The sequence below is a fragment of the Geotrypetes seraphini genome, chromosome 1 (genome assembly GCF_902459505.1).
Source record: "Geotrypetes seraphini chromosome 1, aGeoSer1.1, whole genome shotgun sequence".
Classification (NCBI taxonomy): Eukaryota; Metazoa; Chordata; class Amphibia; order Gymnophiona; family Dermophiidae; genus Geotrypetes; species Geotrypetes seraphini.
In genome coordinates, this window is record NC_047084.1 from 110,422,935 (window position 1) to 110,446,666 (window position 23,732).

The 23,732-nt window shown below is 45.5% G+C and overlaps 1 protein-coding gene across 1 annotated transcript in view; it reads left to right on the forward strand.

Annotated features, from left to right (window-relative positions):
* CNTFR (ciliary neurotrophic factor receptor) overlaps positions 1–23,732 on the forward strand; it is a 1,036,238-nt gene that overhangs the window by 303,138 nt on the left and 709,368 nt on the right. The window contains exon 2 of the mRNA XM_033935683.1: positions 22,118–22,218. The gene's annotated coding sequence lies outside the window, so the exon portion shown is untranslated. The remainder of the gene's footprint in view (positions 1–22,117; positions 22,219–23,732) is intronic.

Genomic DNA, 23,732 nt, shown 5'->3' on the forward strand with positions numbered 1-23,732 from the left:
CTAGCGGTGCGTAAATGGGCTTAGGCCTAATTTCTCGGTGGCTAACACAGATGTCTGTCATACCACGCCTATTCTCTGTCCCTTACCATGCCCACTTTCAGGTAGGTGTTGTTAGGCGCAGGTAAGCACCTCTACTTACGCGTTGCTAGGCAGTGTGCGGAATTCCACGTGCAGCTTTAATCAATTGATTTGCATTTTTTAACATTAGCTTTAAATGGTGTGAGGAGGGGGAAACAATAACAAGAAACCAATAAATTCAAGGAAACCATTCTGAGCTCCCCTGAGAGAACAGTATAAAAAACTGAACAAATAAATAGTGTGAAAAGTTTCAGCCTCTGATAACCAGAGTGGTATTGTGATGTCATAATGCCTTATTCCACCAATAAGAGCCAGCCTCATCAGTGATGTCACAATGAATTGATTGTCCTATAATTGGCTCACTTTTACTGCATTTTGATTTCTAGAGTGGTGCAGTGGTTAAAGCTACAGCCTCAGCACCCTGAGGTTGTGGGTTCAATCCCACGCTACTCCTTGTGACCCTGGGCAAGTCACTTAATCCCCCCATTACCCCAGGTACATTAGATAGATTGTGAGCCCACCAGGACAGACAGGGAAAAATGCTGGAGTACCTGAATAAATCCATGGAAACTGTTCTGAGCTCCCCTGGAAGAACAGTAGAGAAAACGGAATAAATACTCTTCACTTTGTAGGACATTCCCTTGTTGAAAATATGCTTTAAACTAGAAACCATTAATCATAATAATGTAATAGGTGACAAGAGAGAAAGACTGTCCAGTCTGCCCATCTATTTCCAGTCATCAGTCATTTGCTCGAAGGGCATCTCACCTTCTTCATGGGATTATTTTCCTTCTCATTTGTGCTCCTCCATCCTAGGACCAAAGACATAATAACAGGGTTTACACCTGGATGGCAGCTCGATTCAATTAAACTTACGAACATAAGAATTGCTCTACTGGGACAGGCCGAAGTCCATCAAGCCTAGTATCCTCTTTTCAACAGTAGCCAACCCAGGTCTCAAGTACCTGGCAAGATCCCAAAGAGTAGCAACATTCCAGAGCTGAGATTATGATGTCATAATGCCTCATTCCACCAATGCTTAAGAGCCAACCTCATCTGTGATGTCACAGTGGCGCACATAAGAACATAAGAGCTGCCATACTGGTAAAGCTGCTGTCTCTACACCCAGAGATTGTGAGATCAAATCCCGGAGCTGCTCCTTGTGACCCTGAGCAAGTCACTTAATCCTCCAGTGTCAAAGCCACAAACAGGCAGTATATACAAGTCCCCATTCCCTTTCCCTTTCATCAAGCCCAGTATCCTCTTTAAAACAATAACCAACCCAAGTCCCAAGTACCTGGCAGAAACCCAAAGAGTAGCAACATTCTACAGCTGATATTGTGATGTCATAATGCCTCATTCCACCAATACCTGAGAGCCAACCTCAACAGTGATGTCAAAATGGCTTGATTGTCCTATACTTGGCTCACTTAAGAGTTGCTGCACTGGGACAGACCGAAGGTCCATCAAGCCCAGTAACCAACAGTGGCCAACCCAGCTCCCAAGCACCTGGCAAGATCCCAAGTACTAAAACAGAATCAGACCAACCCAGACTAGACCCTGTAGAAATGCTGCCTGCATGTCAGAAGGAACATTCTCAGTTTCCAGCTTTATCCCTTTACATGCATGGACTTCTACTTCTCTGTACTATGAAAATCAGAATTAGAGGGTTCTGCAGGTATAGATTCCATACAAACATAAGGAAGTTCTTCTTCACCCAAGAGAGTGGCAGAAAGCTGGAATGCTCTTCCGGAGTCTGTTATAGGGGAAAACACCCTCCAGGGACTCAAGACGAAGTTAGACAAGTTCCTGCTGAACCGGAACGTACGCAGGTAAGGCTAGTCTCAGTTTGGGCACTGGTCTTTGACCTAAGGGCCGCCGTGGGAGCGGACTGCTGGACACGATGGACCACTGGTCTGACCCAGCAGCGGCAATTCTTATGTTCTTATGTTCTAACCCAGTGACATCCAGTAAAACACAGATTCAGGGACTGTCTTCTTTGCTTACGTCTGGTCGCACTATAGAGATAATTAATAGTGGCAGCAGTAGTAGATTCGGTTCTCATGCCCATTTTGTGTTCTCCCAAATAGAGAATGACATGGGGACAAATTTTTTCCCATTCCCGTAGGAATTCAATTTCCCCATCCCTTCCCCATAAGTTTCGTCACTGTCCCTGTAAGCTCAGCCTTAAACACACCAAATCTCAAACACATGATTTTAAAGTATTTGAAATTTGTGCAGATGAGGACAGAGATTGCAGGAATGGGGCAGGGCCAGGAAAAGAATTTGCCGGGATGGGATGGGAAAATGAGTTCCCGCGGGAATGGGGAAAAATTTGTCCCTGTGTCATTCCCTACTCCAAACCAGTTAGGTTCAGGGGATGTATTGGGGAACAGGAAAAGACCTCAGCTATTGTGAAACAGTGACATCTACTGGCCAGTTTCTGGGTGCGCATGTGCTGGAATCCAGGAGAAATCAAAATTTGTGGTCTCTGGGAAATGACAGTCACAGCCATGGTTGACCTAGATGTGTGTGTTTGTGGAGGGGGAGGGGGGGGGTTTAAAATGGGAAGGGAATTAAAACTCGGGAGTTTTCAGTGTAGTGGGGGGGTTCCCTCCGCCCCCTCCCCCACGGCAGCACAACCACCCCCTCAGAGCGCTAATGGGAACGGCTAATGGGAACGCACATTTATCCTGCATGTAAATGTCACCGCGGGATTTTCGGCGTGACACATTCCTGCACACTTTTGACGGGTGACACAATAAATATGCATGAGATGGATTTGCATCTCAAGGAGGCAGTGCATGCAAATCCATCTCATACATATTCACTGTGGATATCCTGAAAGCCTGACCTGGCTCTGGCTCTCGAGGACCGGAATTGCCTCCCCTTGCTCTAGGACACCTTGTGAAACCTACGCATGCCTCGGGGCCGCTAGGTGGGATTCTATAAATGCCACCTAGGGGCTGATTGAGAAGTGTGCCAAGGTGCATAATCATTTTCAGTTTTCCTAGGTTGCTGGCCCTACAAAGACAACCCGTAAACTGATTCTTTCACTTCTAAGACCAGTCTTGACTATTTTGTTTTTATTTTTCACTTTCTTTTAGTTTATGATATTTTATTTTTAAATCTCATTCATTGTTTTGCCACTTGGTTTTTGTTTCCTAGTTTATTATTTAAATTTCATTTAAATTTTCCAAGAATTCTATAGTTTCAATGGTTCTCCCTTCTGCTTCTATTTCCTATCTCCCCTCTTTTTTCAACCTTTCAAAGTCCTTTAGATCATTGTAGTTTTATTAGAATGTTTATTTTCTTATTTTTCTCATCTCTATTTTATTTCTTCATTACTCTACTAATTGTCATTTTTTCCAGGTACTTTAGTTAGATTGTGAGCCTTCGGGACAGTAAGGGAATTTCTAAGTACCTATCGTACTTATAATTTTAATGCACCCTATTGTCTATTTTTCTGTAAACCGCTTAGAATCCTAACGGAGTTTAGCGGTATATAAGAAAGAAATTACATTACACTGAAGCAATTCACATGCTACAAACGGGGACCAGATCAGTTAACTCTGGATCTCTGTATGGAATGTTTAGGGAATAATGTCATAATAATAATAATAACATTTTATATACCGCAGGACCTTGAAGTTCTATGCGGTTTACAATGATTAGAAAGATGCTACAAATTGAGTGGAACTTATATAGCTGAAGATTAGTGGCTAACAGTTTAAGGGATCAGTTGTTATGGGAGAAATTGTGCAGATCCGCTACCTAGGTAGTTCAGGAACAAGTATGTTTTTAGGTGTTTCCTAAATTCACCATAGTTATTTGCGTGTATAATTAGTTTTTCCAGATCTTTGCCCCATAATGCCGCTTGATAAGAGAGAAGATGTTGATGGATAAAGTACCTGCAAATAGCACGCAAACTGTTTTGATTGTAATGATATCAAATCCCTTCTCTGTCCCCTTAAGGGCAATCCAAAAAAGAGGGCACTGCAAGATTATTGTTTGGGAGCTCACCAAGACCCTATTTTCAGTTAAACAGCTAAAATGTTTAGCCGATTATCTGGTATCATGTCCAATTAAGCTGTGATCTGGGTATTCAAAGGGTTACCATACGTCCGGATTTCCATGGACATGTGCTGATTGACGAGAACAGGCAGCGGGGACTAGGCGGGATTAGAGGCGGGGCTGGGGCAGGGTTGGGGCGGAACCAGGGCATGATGGGCAGGGATAGGTGGGACTTGGCAAGATTGGGGGGCGGGTCCAGGGGTCTGGATTGTCCAGACGGAAAATCTGGTAACCCTAGTTATTCATGTGCTGATGGTAATTGTTGCCAACAAATGTGATGAAAGCAGTTCTCTTAGCAAGGTTTTAAAAAAAAAAAAAAAAGTTTGGATAATTTCCTAAAAGAGAAGTGCTTAGGCCATTATTAAGATGGACTTGGGGAGAAATCCACTGCTTATTCCTAGGATAAGCAGAATAGAATCTGTTTTACTACTTGGGATCTAGTTAGGTACTTGGGTCCTGGGTTGGTACTGTTGGAAACAGGATACTGGGCTTTACGGACCTTCAGTCTGTCCCAGTATGGCAATTCTTATGTGAGCCAAGTATAGGGATCATCAAGCCATTGTGACATCACTGCTGAGTTTGGCTCTTAGGCATTGGTGGAATGAGGCATTATGACATCACAATCTCAGCTCTGGAATGTTGCTACTCTTTGGGATCAAGCGAGGTACTTTGGACCTGGGTTGGCCACTGTTGGAAACAGGATACTGGGCTTGATGGCAATTCTTATGTGAGCCATTTATAGAACAGTCAAGTCATTGTGACCTCACTGCTGAGGTTGGCTCTTAGGCATTGGTGGAATGAGGCATTATGACATCACAATCTCAGCTCCAGAATATTGCTACTCTTTGGGATTTTGCCAGGTACTTGGGACCTGGGTTGGACGCTGATGGAAACAGGATACTGGTTTTGATGGACCTTTAGTCTGTCTCAGTATGGCAATTCTTATATGAGCTAAGTATAGGGATAATCAAGCCATTGTGACATCACTGGTGAGGTTTCCTCTTAGGCATTGGTGGAATGAGGCATTATGACATCACAATCTCAGCTCTGGAATGTTGCTACTCTTTGGGATCTTGCCAGGTACTTGGGACCTGGGTTGGTCACTGTTGGAAACAGGATACTGGGCTTGATGGACCTTCAATCTGTTCCAGTATGGCAACTTTTATGTTTTTATGGGCAGACGTGCACGGTCTATGTCTGTATATGGCCGTTTGGTGGAGGATGGGCAGGGGAGGACTTCAATGGCTGGGAGGGTGTAGATGGGCTGGAGTAGGTTTTGACGGAGATTTCGGCAGTGGGAACCCAAGCACAGTACCGGGTAGAGCTTTGGATTCTTGCCTAGAAATAGCTAAGAAGAAAAAAATTTAAATTGAATCAGGTTGGGCAGACTGGATGGACCATTCAGGTTTTTATCTGCCGTCATCTACTATGTTACTATGAACCAAGTATAGGGATAATCTAGCCATTGTGCCATCACTGATGAGGTTGGCTCTTAGATAGGGTTACCAGATTTTCTGTTTGGAAAATGCAGACTCCTTAGACCCCGCCCCAGGCCCTGCCCAGTTCTACCTATCTCCAACCCATCCTGCCCCGTTCCGCCCTATCCCTGCCTTTGGATGACTAACAGCCTTTGGATGACTTCAGTGCATTACCTGGATCTTCCTACACACTCCTACAGCTACCTGCACAGTTGTGTAATGGCATTGTTTAGTGAGAGATGCAGAAGAAGTTCTGGGATACAAGACCCGTATTTCTAGCTTTGTCTGACCTTGGGTCAGGAGAAGTCCCAGCCCAGTGTGACCTGGGCAAAACACTTCCCCCAGATTCTATATCGGCCACCTAAATTTGGACATGGATTTTAGTCAATAAAATAATTATTATATTAACAAGCACTTAATAGGACAAGATATTAGGAGTTAACATGCGCATCTGCTAAATTTCATACCATGCAACTCAAAAGGGGGTGTGGCCATCAGAGGAGCATGGGCAGGTCACGACATATCCAGAAATTAACATAGTAACACAGTAAATGACGGCAGATAAAGACCTGGATGATCCATCCAGTCTGCCCAACCATACATGCTCCATAAATTAATCATTTAATTTAAATGATCCTTTTTCTTAGATATTTCTAGGCCAGAAATCCAGAGCCCTGCCTGGTACTGTGCTTAGGTTCCATCTACTGGAGTCTCCATCGAAGGTTCCATCTACTGGAGTCTCCATCAAAAGTTCCATCTACTGGAGTCTCCATCGAAGGTTCCATCTACTGGAGTCTCCATCGAAGGTTCCCTCTACTGGAGTCTCCATCAAAGGTTCCCTCTACTAGAGTCTCCATCGAAGGTTCAATTTACTGGAGTCTCCATCAAAGGTTCCATCTACTGGAGTCTCCATCGAAGGTTCCATCTACTGGAGTCTCCATCGAAAGTTCTATCTACTGGAGTCTCCATTGAAGGTTCCATCTACTGGAGTCTCCATCGAAGGTTCCATCTACTGGAGTCTCTGTCAAAAGATTACTCCAGCCCTTCTTAACCATTCCAGCCATCGAAGCCCTCCCCAGCCCATCTTCAACTGAATGTCCATATAAGGGACACAGACCGTGCAAGTCTGCCCAATACTGGCTTTAGTTCCTTCAATATATACCCATTATTTTCTGATTAGCGATCCTCTGTTATAGAATTGTACGTCTAACTGCCATCAGTTGGGGGTGAGCATTTATATCAGCTTAGGGTTACCAGATGTCTGGGAAAACCCGGACATGCCCTCTTGTTAGAGGACTGTCCGGGTGCCTGGAGGGATTTCCAAAACCCGGCAGTTTGGGTTTTAGATGGCCCCAAGCTCAGGGCCACATCTGGAGGGCCTCTGCACAAGCGCAGATGTCGGCGCGATGATGTCACACACGTATGTGCATGATATCATCGCATCAACCTCCATGCCTACGCAGAGGCCCTCCAGATACTGCCCTGAGGTTGATGAAGGAGACATGAGGTTTCTGTGGAGGTGGGGCTGGGGGCAGAACAGGGCAGGGCTGGAGGTGGAATGGGGGCGGAGCCAGGTGTCCTCTTTTTTTTTTTTTAAGAGGAAATCTGGTAATCCTGCATCAGCTTATAGCAGGCATAAGTGCTCGAGCCCAGATTTAGGCACAAGAAATACAGCAAACTAGTGCTCTGTAAAGGACAGAGCACCCTTCATAGAGTACTATCTAACTTTGGGTGCCATTTACTGATTCTAGCCCAGACATGGGCAACTCTGGTCCTCGAGGGCCGGAATCCAATCGGGTTTTCAGGATTTCTCCAATGAATATGCATTGAAAGCAGTGCAGCAAATACATCTCGTGCATATTCATTGAGGAAATCCTGAAAACCCGACTGGTGTTACCCACCCCTGTTCTAGTCCTATGTGTCCCTGTGTTCCAATGAATCATGTAGGATAAGTCTTTGGTCTGTTATCTGTCCTTCCCAGCTGTGGCGTAGTACGGAGGGATGGGGAGTGGGTGGACGGCCCGGGGTGCCATCTTCTCGGGGGCATCAGCACCTCTCTTCTTCTCACCCCCCCCTACATACCTCTTTAAATTTTTGCCAGATCAAGCAGCATTTTCTACTTTATGACATCACTTCCTGGTTGCAGGGCCAGGATGTGACATCACAAGGGAGCTGATCCCAGTGCGAGCAGTGGGTAGAAAATGCTGCTCGCACTGGCAAACATTTCAAGAGCTACATGGGGGGGGTGAGGGCTCTCAAGCAGCAGGGAAGTGTTGGGGGCAGGAAAGAGTGGAGGGTGAGGGGGGGGGGTGATGCACACACGGCATTGCCAGGCGTCACTGCCCCAGGAAGCAACCTCCCTCGCTATGCCACTGCTTCCCAGTCAACAAATTTTAAAACAAAAAAAATTGGTCAGGGAAAGAAATGCAATCCTGGTGAACTATATTGAGCAGGAGAGCATCTCTGCCAGCACGGCATCCCCGGAACCAACTTTGGTTGCACGGGGTCATTTTCTAAAGATAATAAGCAGAACACAGCTGTTAGACTAGAGGCTATCACCTTTCAATAAGCTTCAAATGCTTCGCCTTGGGCACGAAATTTAGAAACATCAAAAAGCACAAGGAGAATGTTAATGATTCTGTCTTCTCTAAATTACGAGATAAGAAATATGTTGCTTCCAATTTCTGGACCGAGGTTGAGCAAGAAGGTCATATGAAGTTGAGTTGGGGGGGTGGGATGAATTGGTCTAGCTGTGGATGGTATGTATGTTAAGGAGGAAGAATTTTAACACTGGAATATCAGGTGATTCTGGCAGAGCTCTTTGCGAGTCTCAGAGGACTGGAAGAACAGGGGGTGATGAAGCTCAGGAAAACAATTTACTGCAACAGGCTGATAGTACTAGAAATACCTATGTGGAGGAAAAGATCTTAGATTCACCACTTAGGGAACATGTATATTTTCTCCCTAAAGCATTGTGGTGTTGGGTCTCTTTCGTTGATCAAAAAAACCTCCACTTCACTATAATAGAGCAGAGTGAGCCTTGGGCTACATGAGTTAGCTTTGGCATTCAGCACTTTACATTGGAGCACTCAAGCACTTTACCTGCTTCTTCTGCATATTTGACCATTACCTATTGGTTTTTGGTAGGAGTTTCATTCTTATATTTGATATAAAATAAGTTAAAAAAATTTTTTTAAAAACCTTAAAAAAATATATTTAAGACGCCTATTATGGTGAAGTGGAGGTTTTTTTGATCAACGAAAGAGACCCAACACCACAATGCTTTAGGGAGAAAGCATTCGAGGAGGTCATAGAAACATAGAAAAAAGACGGCAGATCAGGGCCGCGGCCCATCTAGTCTGCCCACCCTGATGACCCTCCCCTATTTAACTCTGTGCAGAGATCCCACGTGACGATCCCATTTCTTCTTAAAATCAGGCACGCTGCTTGCTTCGATCACCTGAAGTGGAAGTTTATTCCAGCGATAGTATAAGAGGGGTGGTGCCTTGATAAAGCGGTTCCCGCGAAACATGGGGGCTATGTCACCCTGCTTGATAAAAGACATCTCTAAATAGAGACAACAACACATAAGCTAAGTGAAATGAAATGAAATGAAATTATAAACTATAGAAAGCTATAAGCATTGAAATATTTAAAGCTCTTGATGGAAGCAAAAATGGAAAATTAGAAAAATTAGACCCAGTGACGATTTGCCACGTAAAGCTCAGAACAGTGATACGTTTGAGTTCTGAGCGGTGACGCTGAGGGCCTATTAACTATCTGAACAGATCGCTAGTTGAAATAGGGAAGAAGTTCTTATTTCTACTAAACTGATATTTAGGGAGAAAACATACATGTTCCCTAAGTGGTGAACCTGAGATCTTTTCCTCCACATGGGTATTTCTAGTACTATCAGCCTGTTGCAGTAAATTGTTTGAATTTAGTTCATATACATCTTTCACTATTCTGTTTGAAGCTGAGGAAAAACCAGGGCTCGGTATCAAAAGAGCAGAGGGCGGAGAAGGGTAGGATTGAAAAATATTGCTCAAATTGGGTGCGTCGTCTTAGCATTTGAATAATAGGGTGTGATTAGGGTTACCAGATTTTCTGGGACTAAAATCCAGATCCATGGCCTCGCCCCCATCCCCCTGCCCATTACTGCCTGGCCCCAGCCCCGCCCCTCAACCTGTTCACTTGTCGGGAGGGCATCTGTGCATGCACTGGTGCGACGAGATGACATCACACGCAAGCATTCATGCATGTGACGTCACCGCGTTGGATCCACGCATGCACAGATCCCGTCCCCGACGTCGATCCTAGCCGGAATTTTTTAAAACCCGGACAAAGTGGACATGTCAGGGGAAATCCAGATGTCTGGTAACCCTGGGTGTGATATCCAGAAATCAGGAGTCAGGGGCACTGGTTGCATTGTGGGACGTCCGAGGGATCTCCAAAAAAGTGTCCACACTTTTATTTTTATTTTTTTAAAATACTATTTATTAAATATCTCAAAAGCAAATTACGCCACATAATCACCGGCTTGCCTGACCGACTAGTCACATGACATTCTAAGACACACCCTCTTACCACTTCTCCCGCCCCAATCATTTCCCGTGAAAATACGAAAGTGTGGAAACGTTTTGGGATGCTGCAAGGCAAGCGTGAGGTGCATCGGCGGTATTTCATGTAAATCCTAGCACTGCAAGGCGGGATTGGCAAAATATCTGGCTCTAAATGCCTGGCCCAAGCCAGTGATGTTAACTCCTTACGCGCTTAAAAATCTCTCATTCAGTAAATCCAAAACGCCACTATGAATGCTCGTAAGGTATCTTATGTATTAAAGCAGTGTCCCGCAAAGTTTGTCGAGCCGCGCCACACTAAACCATCGAGAGCGCTCCTGAACCTACGAAAGTTCAAGAAAGAACTAAAAACTACCTTATTTGTCGAGGCGTTTAAATCAGGGGTGTCCAACCGGCGGCCCCGTGAAGTATTTTGTGCGGCCCCGGTCGAGGGCGATGCAGTGTTTTCCTCTGCTGCCCCCTGGTGTTTACCGTCTTGCCGGCTCCCTCCTCTGTCATGCTGCAGCGTTTGCGTGTTTGTGCGGCCCCTGAAACATTTTTTTCCAGCCAATGCGGCTCAGGGAAGCCTAAAGGTTGGACACCTCTGGTTTAAATGAATGAAAATAATTTTATGGAGATATATATTTTTTGTATGCCATTGTATGTATGTTGTAATATTATGCCTGTATCTTGTAAGCCGCTTAGGTGAAAGCGGGATGAAATATTTTTAATAAATAAAATAAAACATGGTGGCTGCGGCTCAAGGCACCCGGAAGTGCGCGGATGCACAAAGACCCTCCAGATGGGCCCTGAGCCGCCAGTCGGGGGTGCCAGCAGTGTAGAGGGTCAGAGAGGAGAAGCGCTGGTGCTGGCTGACTGCCTACAGGTGAGAAGCACATCCTTTAGGCAGTCAGCCAACGCCAGCACCGCTCCCCCTCCTCAGTGTTTCGCTGCACACCTGAAATCTCAGGAGCTTGCGATACACTGTATTAGAGAATAGAGGATGTCATAATGAATGACTGAGATCTGTAAACTGTGCTACATCTCCAGATAGAAATGTGTTTCGGGACCTGGGTGCCGGATCATTCCCCCCATGTTCCAATGTAAGCGTTCTCATGATTCTGGAATCAAGATCCAATATACCCTGCCCCTCCCCTTCAGCAGAAAAATCCCTATTTCCACTATGGCCGTTATTACATTATATTAGCTTCTTTTATTCCGCCAATACCTGGCGGTTCTAGGCACATTACAAAAGTAAGAGATTCTGGACATTTCCAGAAGATTTCAGGGAAGCTATTGGCTGTAACATTTGGAGTCTGGTGACGGAGTCAGGATAATTGGTTGCATCAGGAGTTTGTCTTGACACATTTCTTGAACAACCTGGTTTTTATTTCCCTACTGAAGGTTCTGTAGTTTGGCGCTGAGATCAGTACATTGGAGATGTGGCTGTCTATTTTCGCTGCTTGCATGGCAAGTAGTCCGTCGTGTATTTTTTTTACGCTGAATGGGGGGTGAGTGTCTGAGTTCTCCTTGGTCTGGAAGAGTTTTTCCGAGTTAGGCGAATGTTCAGTTAGGATGGTCCATTGCCATGTAGGGTTTTGAAGAGCATGCAGTAGAATTTAAAAAGTATTCTTGCTTGTATCGGTAGCCAGTGTGTGTTTTGGTATGCGGCGATGATGTGGTCGAACTTCTTCAGTGAGAAGATCAGTCTGAGGGCTGTGTTTGCACTGTTTTCTAGTTGTTTTATCATGGTGGCGGGGCAGGGTAGGTATACATTACATTACATTACATTAGGGATTTCTATTCCGCCTGTGCCTTGCGGTTCTAGGCGGATTACAATATAGAAATATCTGGGATATTCCAGTAGAGTTACTGTAGTTGCAGTAGTCTAGTTGCAGTAGTCTAGTTGCAGTAGTCTAGTAGGCCTAGTATATTGCAGTAGTCTAGTAGGCTTAGTATTAGTGCCTGGACTAAGGATTCCTTTTACTACGGTGTGCTAGCGTTTTTAGCACGCGCTAAAGATTAGGGTGTGCAAACCACGCGCTAAATGAAAAATACTAACGCAAGTTCTATGGAGGCGTTAGCGTTTAGCATGCGCGGCATTGTAGTATGCGGTAAAACTGCTAACACACCTTAGTAAAAGGAGCCCCAGGAGTCTGAATTGTGTTCTAACGAAGAATTTTCGGATTTGTCGTAGATCAGAGTCCATCCAAAAGCAGCATAAAAAAACTGGGTTGTCAAAAGTCCGTTCTGGTCGTCCCTTATACCTTGGATGCCTATCCAGCTTGGGTCAATCCAGAGCTGAGGCAGTCTGGAATTTACCCCTCTTACTCCCCCATTGCAGTAATAGGCGGAATGAATGTGTGAAGGCCAGGTCCGGATATGCCTCGCTGGGTCCACTTTGGATAGAGGTCAGGCCTACAATGATAGTTCTTAGGAGTTTTTTTCACATGCCAGTCTAATTCATATTTTTCTTTGTTTAAAAAGAATTTGAACTAAAATGACTCAGAGGAATGGAGTAATAAACAGCTGAGTACTGGAGATATGCATTATCTAAGCTATGAGTAATTTATTTTGCAGGGAAGTAACAAATTGAGCTGTTCTGCAATTTTATGTGTGTGCCTCACTCGCTGCTGGGCGTATTACTGCATCTTTCTAAATTAGCACTCGGCAAGGAGCATTCTACAAGAGAGATTATCATAGGGTCATGTAGAGAAAACACACAGACACACAGCTAGCTCAGAAACCTGGCATGCCCACAGAATTTGCCTCATTCCTCAGCGCCAACCAGGAAACAAGCTCCCTTAATAGCCAGATGGGTGACAAATGGGTGGGATGATGCCTTAAAACAAACTGGAGAAAATATTTCTTCACTCAATGTGTAATTAAACTCTGGAATTCTTTGCTAGAGAATGTGGTAAAAGCAGTTAGCTTAGCAGGGTTTAAAAGAGGTTTGGATAATTTCTTAAAAGAAAATTCCGTAAGCCATTATTAAAATGGATCTGGGGAAATCCACTGATTATTCCTAGGATATGCAGTTTTACACTTGCCAGGTATTTGTGACCTGGGTTGGCCACTGTTGGAAACAGGATACTGGGCTTGATGGACCTTCAATCTGTTCCAGTATGTCAATTCTTGTGTTCTTATATGACTAAATCATGATTTTTACCTATTCTCTTGCCCTGGATGCGGGTGCATCTAAATTGGCCAATATGACCAATTGATCAATTGGTGTTGCTTGACAAGAAGTTGGATTTGTGCATGCATCTTGTTAAGGGCTATTCTGTAAATATCCACATGCAAATCTTTTAGTCCACAACTCAAAAGGGGGTGTGGTCATGGGAGACGCAGAGACAGGTCAGGGCCATTCACTAAAGATGTGCACAGTGTTACTGAATACTAAGGATCAGCGTCTAAATTTTGCTTGAAGATTTACACTAGTTTTGCAGTTGATGTAAATCTTCGTGCCCAAAGTTAAGAATATAAGAATAGCCTTACTGGGCCAAACCAATGGTCTATCTAATGCAGTATTATACTTCCAGCAGTGGCCAGTCTAGGTCAAAAGTACCTGAGAGAATCCCAAATAGTAGCCACATTCTGGAACCCAAAAGAACATTAAGATTCCATGCAGAACCTCAAAGAGTAGCAACATTCCAGAATTTCAAATAGTAGCAACATTTCAGAACCTAAAAAAGCATCAAGATTCCATGCAGAATCTCAAAGAGTAGCAACATTCTAGAATCCCAAATAGTTGCAATATTCCAGGATCCCAAATAGTAGCAACATTCTAGAACCCAAAAGAGCATCAAGATTCTATGCAAAATCTCAGAGCAGCAACATTCCAAAATTTCAAATAGTAGCAATATTTCAGAACCTAAAAAAGCATCAAGATTCCATGCAGCATCTCAAAGAGTAGCAACATTCCAGAATCTCAAATAGTTGCAATATTCCAGGATCCCAAATAGTAGCAAAATTCCAGAACCCAAAAGAGCATCAAGATTCCATGCAGAACCTCAAAGAGTAACAACATTCCAGAATTTCAAATAGTAGCAATATTCTGGAACCCAAAGAGCATCAACATTCCATGTAGAATTTCAGTGTAGCAACATTCCAGAATCCCAAGTAGTAGCAACATTCTAGAACCCAAAAGAGCATCAAGATTCCATGCAAAATCTCAGAACAGCAACATTCCAGAATTTCAAATAGTAGCAATATTTCAGAACCTAAAAAAGCATCAAGATTCCATGCAGAATCTCAAAGAGTAGCAACATTCCAGAATCCCAAATAGTTGCAATATTCCAGGATCCCAAATAGTAGCAAAATTCCAGAACCCAAAAGAGCATCAAGATTCCATGCAGAACCACAAAGAGTAGTAACATTCCAGAATTTCAAATAGTAGCAACATTCTGGAACCCAAAGAGCATCAACATTCCATGTAGAATCTCAGTGTAGCAACATTCCAGAATTCCATGTAGTAGTAACATTCTAGAACCCAAAAGAGCATCAAGATTCCATGCAAAATCTCAGAGCAGCAACATTCCAGAATCTCAAATAGTAGCAACATTCTGGAACCTAAAACAGCATCAAAATTCCTTGCAGAATCTTAGAGTAGCAACATTCTATGCTACCAAATCTAGGGCAAGCAGTGACTTCCCTCATGTCTGTCTCAGTAGCAGACTGTGGACTTTTCCTCCAGAAACTTGTCCAAACCTTTCTTAAACATATGGTGCAGAAATTGGCTCTATTCTATAAATGGCACCCAATATCGCTCTGCATGGATTTTTTCTGCAGTTTTTTGAGTGCCATTTACTGAATCTAGGCCTTTATTTTTATGTGCTTATGCCCTGGAGTCAGTTCGGCATCAGTGGCTGGAGCATTCTAGAAAATTATTCCTGTCTGGATGTTCCTTCAGATGTTTGATAGCCTAGTCCTGGGATAGCAATGTGCACTGCAGTCCAGAAAAACTTGAGCTTGATTCTTGGACTTGATTTCTACTCCTTGATCTAGTAAGAGCTTGAATTACTGCAAAAGTGGCATTCACAGCTCTGAATGGGGGAGGGAACCAGGGCCACCACGAGAAAAGCAAACAGCAGCTTGTGAAAGACAGTTGTACCACTAGGTACCTGTGGTTAGACACACCTTTCAAAAAACTGTATTTACTCATGCGAACGCTCTACGCACTATAAAAACGTAAGAATAGCCTTATTGGGTCAGACCAATGGTCCATCTAGCTCAGTAGCCCGTTCTCACGGTTGCCAATCCAGGTCACTATTACCTGACCAAAACCCAAAGAGTAGCAACATTCCAGCATCTCAAAGAATAACTAGATTCCGGAGCCCCAATGAGAGCAACATTCCAGAGCTGAGATTGTGATGTCATAATGCCTCATTCCACAGTGCCTCAGAGCCAACCTTAGCAGTGATGTTACAATGGCTTTATTGTCCTATACTTGGCTCACGTAAGAACATAAGAATAGCCTTACTGGGTCAGACCAATGGCCCATCAGCTTACGGTGGCCAATCCAGGTCACTAGTATCTGGCCAAAACCCAGCATCTCAACATTCCAGCATCTCAAAGAACATTCCAGCATCTCAAAGAATAGCAAGATTCCAGAACCCCAATGAGAGCAACATTCCAGAGCTGAGATTGTGATGTCATAATGCCTCATTCCACAGTGCCTCAGAGCCAACCTCAGCAGTGATGTTACGATGGCTTCATTGTCCTATACTTGGCTCATGTAAGAACATAAGAATAGCCTTACTGGGTCAGACCAATGGTCCATCAAGCCCAGAAGCCCATTCTCACGGTGGCAAATCCAGGTCACTAATACCAGGCAAAAACCAAAGAGTAGCAACATTCCATGCTAATGATCCAGGGCAAGCAGTGACTTCCACCCCCCCCCCTCCTCCCTATGTCTGTCTCAATAACAGACTATAGACCTATCCTCCATTAAAGGCATGTGGAAGTACTCCACTGCGCAAACACAGGGGTGGTGAATGGACAGGACATGGTGTGTCTTTCAGATATATGCACGACGTGCTCTTACCACTTTCAGACATGGTGAGTTATGCCAGCTTTATGGCCGGTGTAATTTCAAGCATCTTTTGTACCAGTAAGTAAATCTGAACGTATATATTTTAGTTTTTTGTAACAAGTTGTCTTGTAGTTTGTCCCCTACTTTTAATATTGTCATACGCATTGAAATGGTTGACATTGCGTGTACAACAAATTTTTAATAAACTTCAAGGTGCACCAAAGCCAATTACACTAGTATTCTATAACAGAATCTTGGTGTCTAGACCAGTGTTCTTCAACCTTTTTACACCTATGGACCGGCGGAAATAAAATAATTATTCTGTGGACCGGCATCGGTCCGTGGACCGGCGGTTGAAGAACACGGGGCTAAGTCGTGGGCCAGACCCCGCCCATCTCTACCCAATCTCCACCCCAGACCACGCCCCCATAACAGTACTAATTGCACCTTGCACGTCCCGTGCCTCATCTGGAAGCCTTCCCTCTGACGTTGCAACGTCAGAGAGAAGGCTTCCGGTTCAGGCGCAGGATGCCCGTAGGAGCCGCTGCCCGTGGCTTTGTGCACTGAATCAGTTAGGAAGAGGGAGCTGTCTCAAAGATAACGCCGCATCGATCGCACCGTGGACCTGATGCACCAGCAGGAAATTTCTGTAGACTGGCACTGGTCCGTGGACCGGTGGTTGAAGAACACTGGTCTAGACGATGTCATTGAATGAGCGCTCCCTGCATGGAATCAGGGCATCTACCCACATATAGAATTGCCACCAAGGCTTCTTGTCAAAGAATATATTGATGGTGTTTCGGCTACTGAGAGATGGGAGCCTAGTAAATCCCTGGTGTCCTGAAACAGTAGTTCAGAGCTCCATCCTCCCCTGTCAGAAACCGTAGGAATGAGGTTTTGCAAGGTCCCAACCGGGATAGAAGCCAATGTGTGGAAGACGACCAGCCAGGCCTTCCCCTCCCCCGTAAAAGAATACCATTTAAAACTGGAGAAGAACAGTTATGTACCATAAGCCAATTTCCAGGTAATTTATGACTCCATATTTTGAATCCTATCCATACCATCATAAAAATTACATACAGTAAAAATCTGTAATAGAATTAACCTCGTTTTTGACTGCTGAGCTCAGCTGCATTTGCTAATGCTACACCGTGAAATTTATGCCAGGGTGAGGTCAAACCTGGTAGCATTAAAAGCAAAGCTGCCAGCGTCTACAATCTATCAGTATTGGTATTACAGTCAAGGTCACAAAGACTATCAAACTCTGAAAACAAAGGATTCTAGGGAAAGGGGGACTCGTCTTCCATTTTCTAAGGCATCAGAGATTGCCTGGTTCATCTGTGCTAAACGTTTGCAGAAATAAAGAGAGTCACGCGGCCTGCAGTGCAGTTAGAAAACTCTAAGGTGTAAATCTGTGAGTTCAATTTCAAAACTTTTTTTTTTTTTTATAAATAAATCTTTATTGATTTTCAAGTAGTAACAGTGTAATACATACAAATCTGAACGTATAACAAATCAATAAATGCACTTTGAACTTACAAATATTCAAAAGTAATCTTTTCCCCCACCCCCTTTACTTAATCAATAATATAAATGCAATTATCCTTCCAATAAACCACTCTTACACTTCTCCCTCCGGATTCGCAGGGGATAGGGGCAGAGCCGGACCGTGAATGGTGAAATACCACGAATATCTTCTGGTCCGGCTCTGACCCACCCCAGCCTCCCTCCTGCCTTCCCCCCGGCATCCCGGCCTTACCCGGTGGTCTAGCGGGCTTTCGGGGCAGGAGCGATATTCCTACGCTCCTGCCCCGTGCAGATTGCCAACAGGAAATAGCTGCCATGAGTTCCCGTAATCTCTCGAGACTACGACGGGAACTCCCCACAGCCATTTCCTATTGGCGATCTACACGGGGCAGGAGCATAGGAAGATTGCTCCTGCCCCGAAAGCCCGCTAGACCACCAGGTAAGGCCGGGACGCCGGGGGGAAGGCTGAACTGTGTTTTTTTATTCCTTTTTTTCTCCCTCCCCCCAAAATCACAAATATGTGAAATCGTGATTGCCGAAACCGCGAATGGGGAGGGGGAAGTGTATTTAAAATAGTAATACATTCCCACCCTGGATGTGTAAGGAAATCAGACAAAAATTAAAGAGAAATGACAACTATATCGAAGCAATAAAAGATGCCAATGGGCCCCACACCAAGTTCAATACATTACTATGCCCCAAAATTCCAGCATTCGTTTTTTCATATTTGTAGCTGGAGCATAACTGCAAAACTTGATTCAAAAGGGGTTAATTGCATCCACAATGCAAGGACCATTGAAAGAGTAGACGGGTATTACGTTAACGTCACAAGAGTACCCTTGTGTGCTCAAAAACAACACAGATCCCTCTATGGGGAGATTGTGTTCCTAAAATGTGGGGAACCCGCCCCCCCCCCCCCAATAACTTTTTAGATCGCTTGCTTGGTTCACAAGGCAATTCTTGGCGAAATCTCAAGTGGACTTGTATCAGCCATTAACGTTGCACACACGATTCTGGGGCCCTGGAACTCGGAGGCGGGCTCCAAGAGAGCCTTCCTTCGAATCTGGTGGGCGGAGGGGGGTGTGGTAGTTTCCAGTTTCCAGCCCATCAAAAAAAATGATTAAATCACTAAGATTTCGGCGTGGAAACTCTTAGGACGCCTAGTGAGGCTTAAGTTGAGGTGCCCTCCGACACCTAATATCACCTACCTGAGAAATGGGCATGGTTAACCCTTAAGGGCAGGGAATAAGCGCAGTTGACGTAGGCGTCGCTAGGCATCCAAGTTAAGTGCCCGATAAATTAGGCCAAGTAAAACCTGGCCTAATGTGCCGACGCCTACATCTAAGACACTGCTAGGCAGGATTCTATAACTGCGCCTAGTGGTTGATTGACAATCATGCCAAGTGGAGCCTACAACGTTTATAGAATCAAGCCCTGATTGCGAGCCGTATATGTTTATCGAATACTGCCATTCACGCAGGTAAGTGTTAACTCACCCTGCATGAATGGCAGTGATTGGTTATTTTATCGCAGCGTCTTTCTACGGTTGCGTTTTTGTTTATCCACATTGTGTCAGGCGGCAGGAACCTTGTAAGACTCTCTGCAAGTTAATCTCAGTTGTGCTTGATTTCATGTCAATTGGCGCCATCTACTGGGCTACTTTTTATAACCCCCGAGGAAGGCCTCTGTAGCCGAAACATGGACCGTGTTGGGGCCCAGCACATTTTCTATTACAAGAGACTTTTATATGCCTGCCACATTTTGTTGTATTCATGTGCGTATTTGTTTTAACTGAAATTTAAAATAAACGTATTTGTCCACGCAACGGTTTGATTTGTGTCTCTTCCCCACTTCCTTCTTTGTTACTATTCCTAGGGTTACCAGACATCCGGATTTTCCTGGGCACGTCCTCTTTTTGAGGACATGTCCGGGGGTCTGGACGGCTTTTCAAAACCCGGCACTTTGTCCGGATTTTGACAAGCTTTCCTTCAAGCCCGCATGGATACGATGTGATGTCATTGCGATGCATCAGCGCATGTGGATGTCCTGCCTGACAAGGGCAGGCAGTGGGGGTGAGGATGGGGAGGGATCGAAGGTGGGACCATGGCGTGACAGGTGGACATGGGGGCGGGTCTAAACATTGTTCCATACTTATTCAAATGGCATAGCGTGTAATGGTTATGGGGTTATGGTCATTTGATATACTGCCTTTCCTCCCGCATAGAATTGGATATGCAGGTTATAAATAATTGCTTAAAAAGATATCAAAGTGGTCTACAATTTGACTAGTAATCAGGTGTTCTAAGCATTTTCCCTATATGTCCTGCCAGTCTCACAATCTAACTATGGTACCCAGGGCAACGGAGAGTTTAGTGACTTGCCCAGGGTCTCAAGGTACAGCACTGGGGTCAAGCCCACAACTTCAGGGTGCTGACCACTAAGCCACTCCTCCACCGCCAGAAAAAAAAAACCCCAATTAGAAAACCCAAGCCACCATTGGAAAACGCAAGCGCTTATCATGGCGCTAAAGTTTGGAACCGTTTGCTCCTAGATACTGGTTTAGCTTTTCGTAAAGCTCTTAAAATAGTCTAATGAAGAGCCAGAATGTTTAATCCAATTGTTATATATATGTAATTCCCTTTGATTGAAGGGTTTTGCCTTAATGTGATCTCCCTGAATCAAACTGAATGGTAACAGAATATAGGTACAGTGCTCCCCCGCTAATTTGCGGTCGGTGGTATTTTCCGACCGCGAATGACTGGGCAGCATAGGGCAGCCGGAGCGCTGGCGAGTGAAGGAAATCATCTTGCGCTATGCTCCGACCGCCTCTTCCTGTACTAAAGTCGGGCCTCACCAATCAGGAGCTGCTTTGACACTTTAGTACAGGAAGAGGCGGTCGGAGCATAGCGCAAGGTGATTTCCTTCACTCGCCAGCGCTCCGGCTGCCCTCTCCTGTCTCCCCTGCCTAAAACAGGTATTTGTGGTTTTTCAAAATTAGCGGGGTTTCCTGGAACGTGAATTTCAGGGGAGTACTGTACTTGGACAGAACTGAGAAGCATGGATGGGTCATAGCAGAACGGGACGATTCAGGACATTTAAAAAAAGGCCGCCCTGAACCGTCATCTCTGCAATGAGTGTCCCGGGCCTCTCGACGGCTCTTCTCCTCACCCCTCACCCCCTTCAGTGCCTCACCTCCTTTCCTCCTGCCGATGCCTCTTCTCCTATCTGCACCTCCCCTCCTCCCCCCCCCCCCCCCGCCAGTGCCTGTCCTCCTCCGTGCCCCTCAGCATAGCTCTTCAAAAGTTTGCCGGTGCATTTTCCACCCCCTGCTCGTCCAGCCGTGGCTCCCTTTTGATGTCATTTCCTAGTCGTGGGACCAGGACGTGACATCAGAGGGGAGACAAAGACGACACAAGCAAGGGATCAAAGATGCTGCTCACACCGGTGAACGTTTTGAAGAGCTATGAGGGCGGGGGAGGGGTTACAATGATTCATCGCGGCCGATTCATCGATGAAACATTCGTGATGAAATAGCTATGCTGAATCGGCCGCGATGAATCATCCTAGGCCCTGGCATAGAAGGCACAGACATTTATACAAGTAGCTTAGAGAAACTGTTAGTTGGGTACCGTGGCAGAGTAAGGAGAGGTGGGGGGGGGGGCTTCATCTTGGTGGGGGTGCTGCACCTCTCCTCCTCTATGCCCTCCCCCCCACTCCTTCCCACCATGCGCGCGCTTTCACTTCCTCCCCACCTTCCACTAGCTTTTCGCCGTCGCAATAACAGCTCTAACCTGCATCGGCCTCGGTGCTTCCCTCCAACATTACTTCCAGGTCCCGCAACCTGGAAAGCCAATGCTAGGGTTGCCCCAGGCCTGCCCAGTTCTACCCAGCTTTGCCCCGTTATGCCCCAGCCCCGTCCCCCCTCTCATCGGGCAGAAGGGCATCCGAACATGCGCGGATGCCCTCCTGCCCAACGGTGATTTGTTGGAAGCTTTTCAAAACCCAAAGTGCTGGGTTTCGAAAAGCCATCCGGACCCACGGACATGTCCTCAAAAAGAGGACATGTCCGGGGGAATCCGGACGGCTGGTATCCCTAGCCAGCGCGGGTAGCACGTTGGAGATACTGCTCGTGCCGGGGAAACTAAACCGGTGCGGGGGAAGGAGCACGGGGTGGTGGGGAAGAGGGCAAAGGAGGGGGGGTGCATGGCCCCGGGAATCTGTCACCTTTGCTATGCCAGTGATTGGGTAAATGATCTGGAGATAAAGCTAGAGGTGGAAGGGGGGGGGGGAGAAAGAATGGCGCAAAAAAAAAAAAATCTGATAGAACTCCGCTGTGCCTCTTTGACATCGTTTCCTTCTTCTTTCAGTCCCAGCTTCTACCAAAGACCTACCCCAGCAGGAAGAGGGGGCGCCGAGGATTTTGATGAGAAACTTCTGATATCCCGAAACCCCAGGATTGGCCGAGGAGGTAGGAAGAACGTTTCTTGTCTTCGTCTGTATGCGTCGCAATTTTGACGGCTGATCTTAAAGCGGAAATGCATTTAAAGCGGAAGCGATGCCTTTCTTTCCTCGCTTGTGGTGCTTTCCGTAAGAAGAGCACGCTTTGGTATAAGGTGTTTCAAAATGTGCTCGTTGCAGGCTTCCGCGTCACGCAGCGAGACCCGGAAACCCCCGCAACGAGCACGACGCCAGCTGCGGAAACCCTGAGATAAGAACACATATTTCAAAAATGTCTTCGTTCATTCTTTGGCGTGTCGACGAAAGCTCTTAGGGGCAGATTCTGTAATTGGCACCTAAAAGTAAAGCGCGTGGCGCACCAGTTACAGAATCGTGCTTAGCGGCACCTCATTTAGGTATTTTCTCTTGAGTCTCTTGTGCGCGATATATCATAGATAGCAAATTTCTGAGTTGCGTCGTGCATGTGGTTTAGGCGGGTTAGAAATATATGAAATAAATCAATAGGTTGCCCAAAAGGAAATGCTATGATGCTTCAGAGTCACCTATCTAAGTCCAACCATATACACTTCCCTCTCTGTACTCGCAGGGTTTAGGGGCAGAGCCGGGCTGCGAATATTTAAAAAACGCAAATAAAATTTGGGCCAGTTCTGCCCCTAACTCCCGCTTCCCCCAGCTATTTTAAGCCCTGTAAGACCCCCCTTAAGCCTTACCTGGTGGTCTAGCGGGTTTTCGGGGCAGGAGCGACCTTCTCACGCTCCTGCCCCGTGCAGATCGCTCACAGGAAATGGCTGCCTTGAACTCCCGTAGTCTCTCGAGCCATTTCCTGTGAGCGATCTGCATGGGGCAGGAGCGTGAGAAGATCGCTCCTGCCCCGAAAATCTGCTAGACCACCAGATAAGGCTTAAGGGGAGGGGGAGTTTACAGGGCTTAAAATAGCCCGAAAAATGAAAGTGATTTTTTGGTTTATAACCGCGAATAAGCGAATCCGTAGATATGGAATTCGCGGATACGGAGGGGGAAGTGTAGCACCCCCTACTTCTAGGCCCCTTCCCTTGCTTTTCCATGCCCCCCTCCCCTACTCTTTCCCACTTCCTCCTTGATCTGTCGCCTTGAGCTTGTATGGGTTTGTGCGACTCACAAACGGAAGATTAGATTACATTAGAATAGATAATGGATGCTCTACGATTAACTGTGTATAATAGTAACGGGGTTAGACCTGCAAATTTATTATGGGGGGAATTCTATAGCCGGGTGGCATGCGTCAGGCGAGGTCCCATCTTTGAAACAAGTCAGACTAGGGTGTCATCGCCATTTAACGCTTGCAGTTCGGGGCGTGTTACTGTGGAACGCCTTGACACTTGAAGCAAAGGAAGCTCCGTCTTTATTAAGCTTCAGAAAATGGCTTCAAACGGCACGGTCTGAACGATGTAATGTTATTTGGTGCCGTTGATTTCAGAAGCTGCAGCTGCTATGTTGTCCTTTTTGCCTGTTTTAAGATTGTGAAATTGTGATCTACGTTTTAAT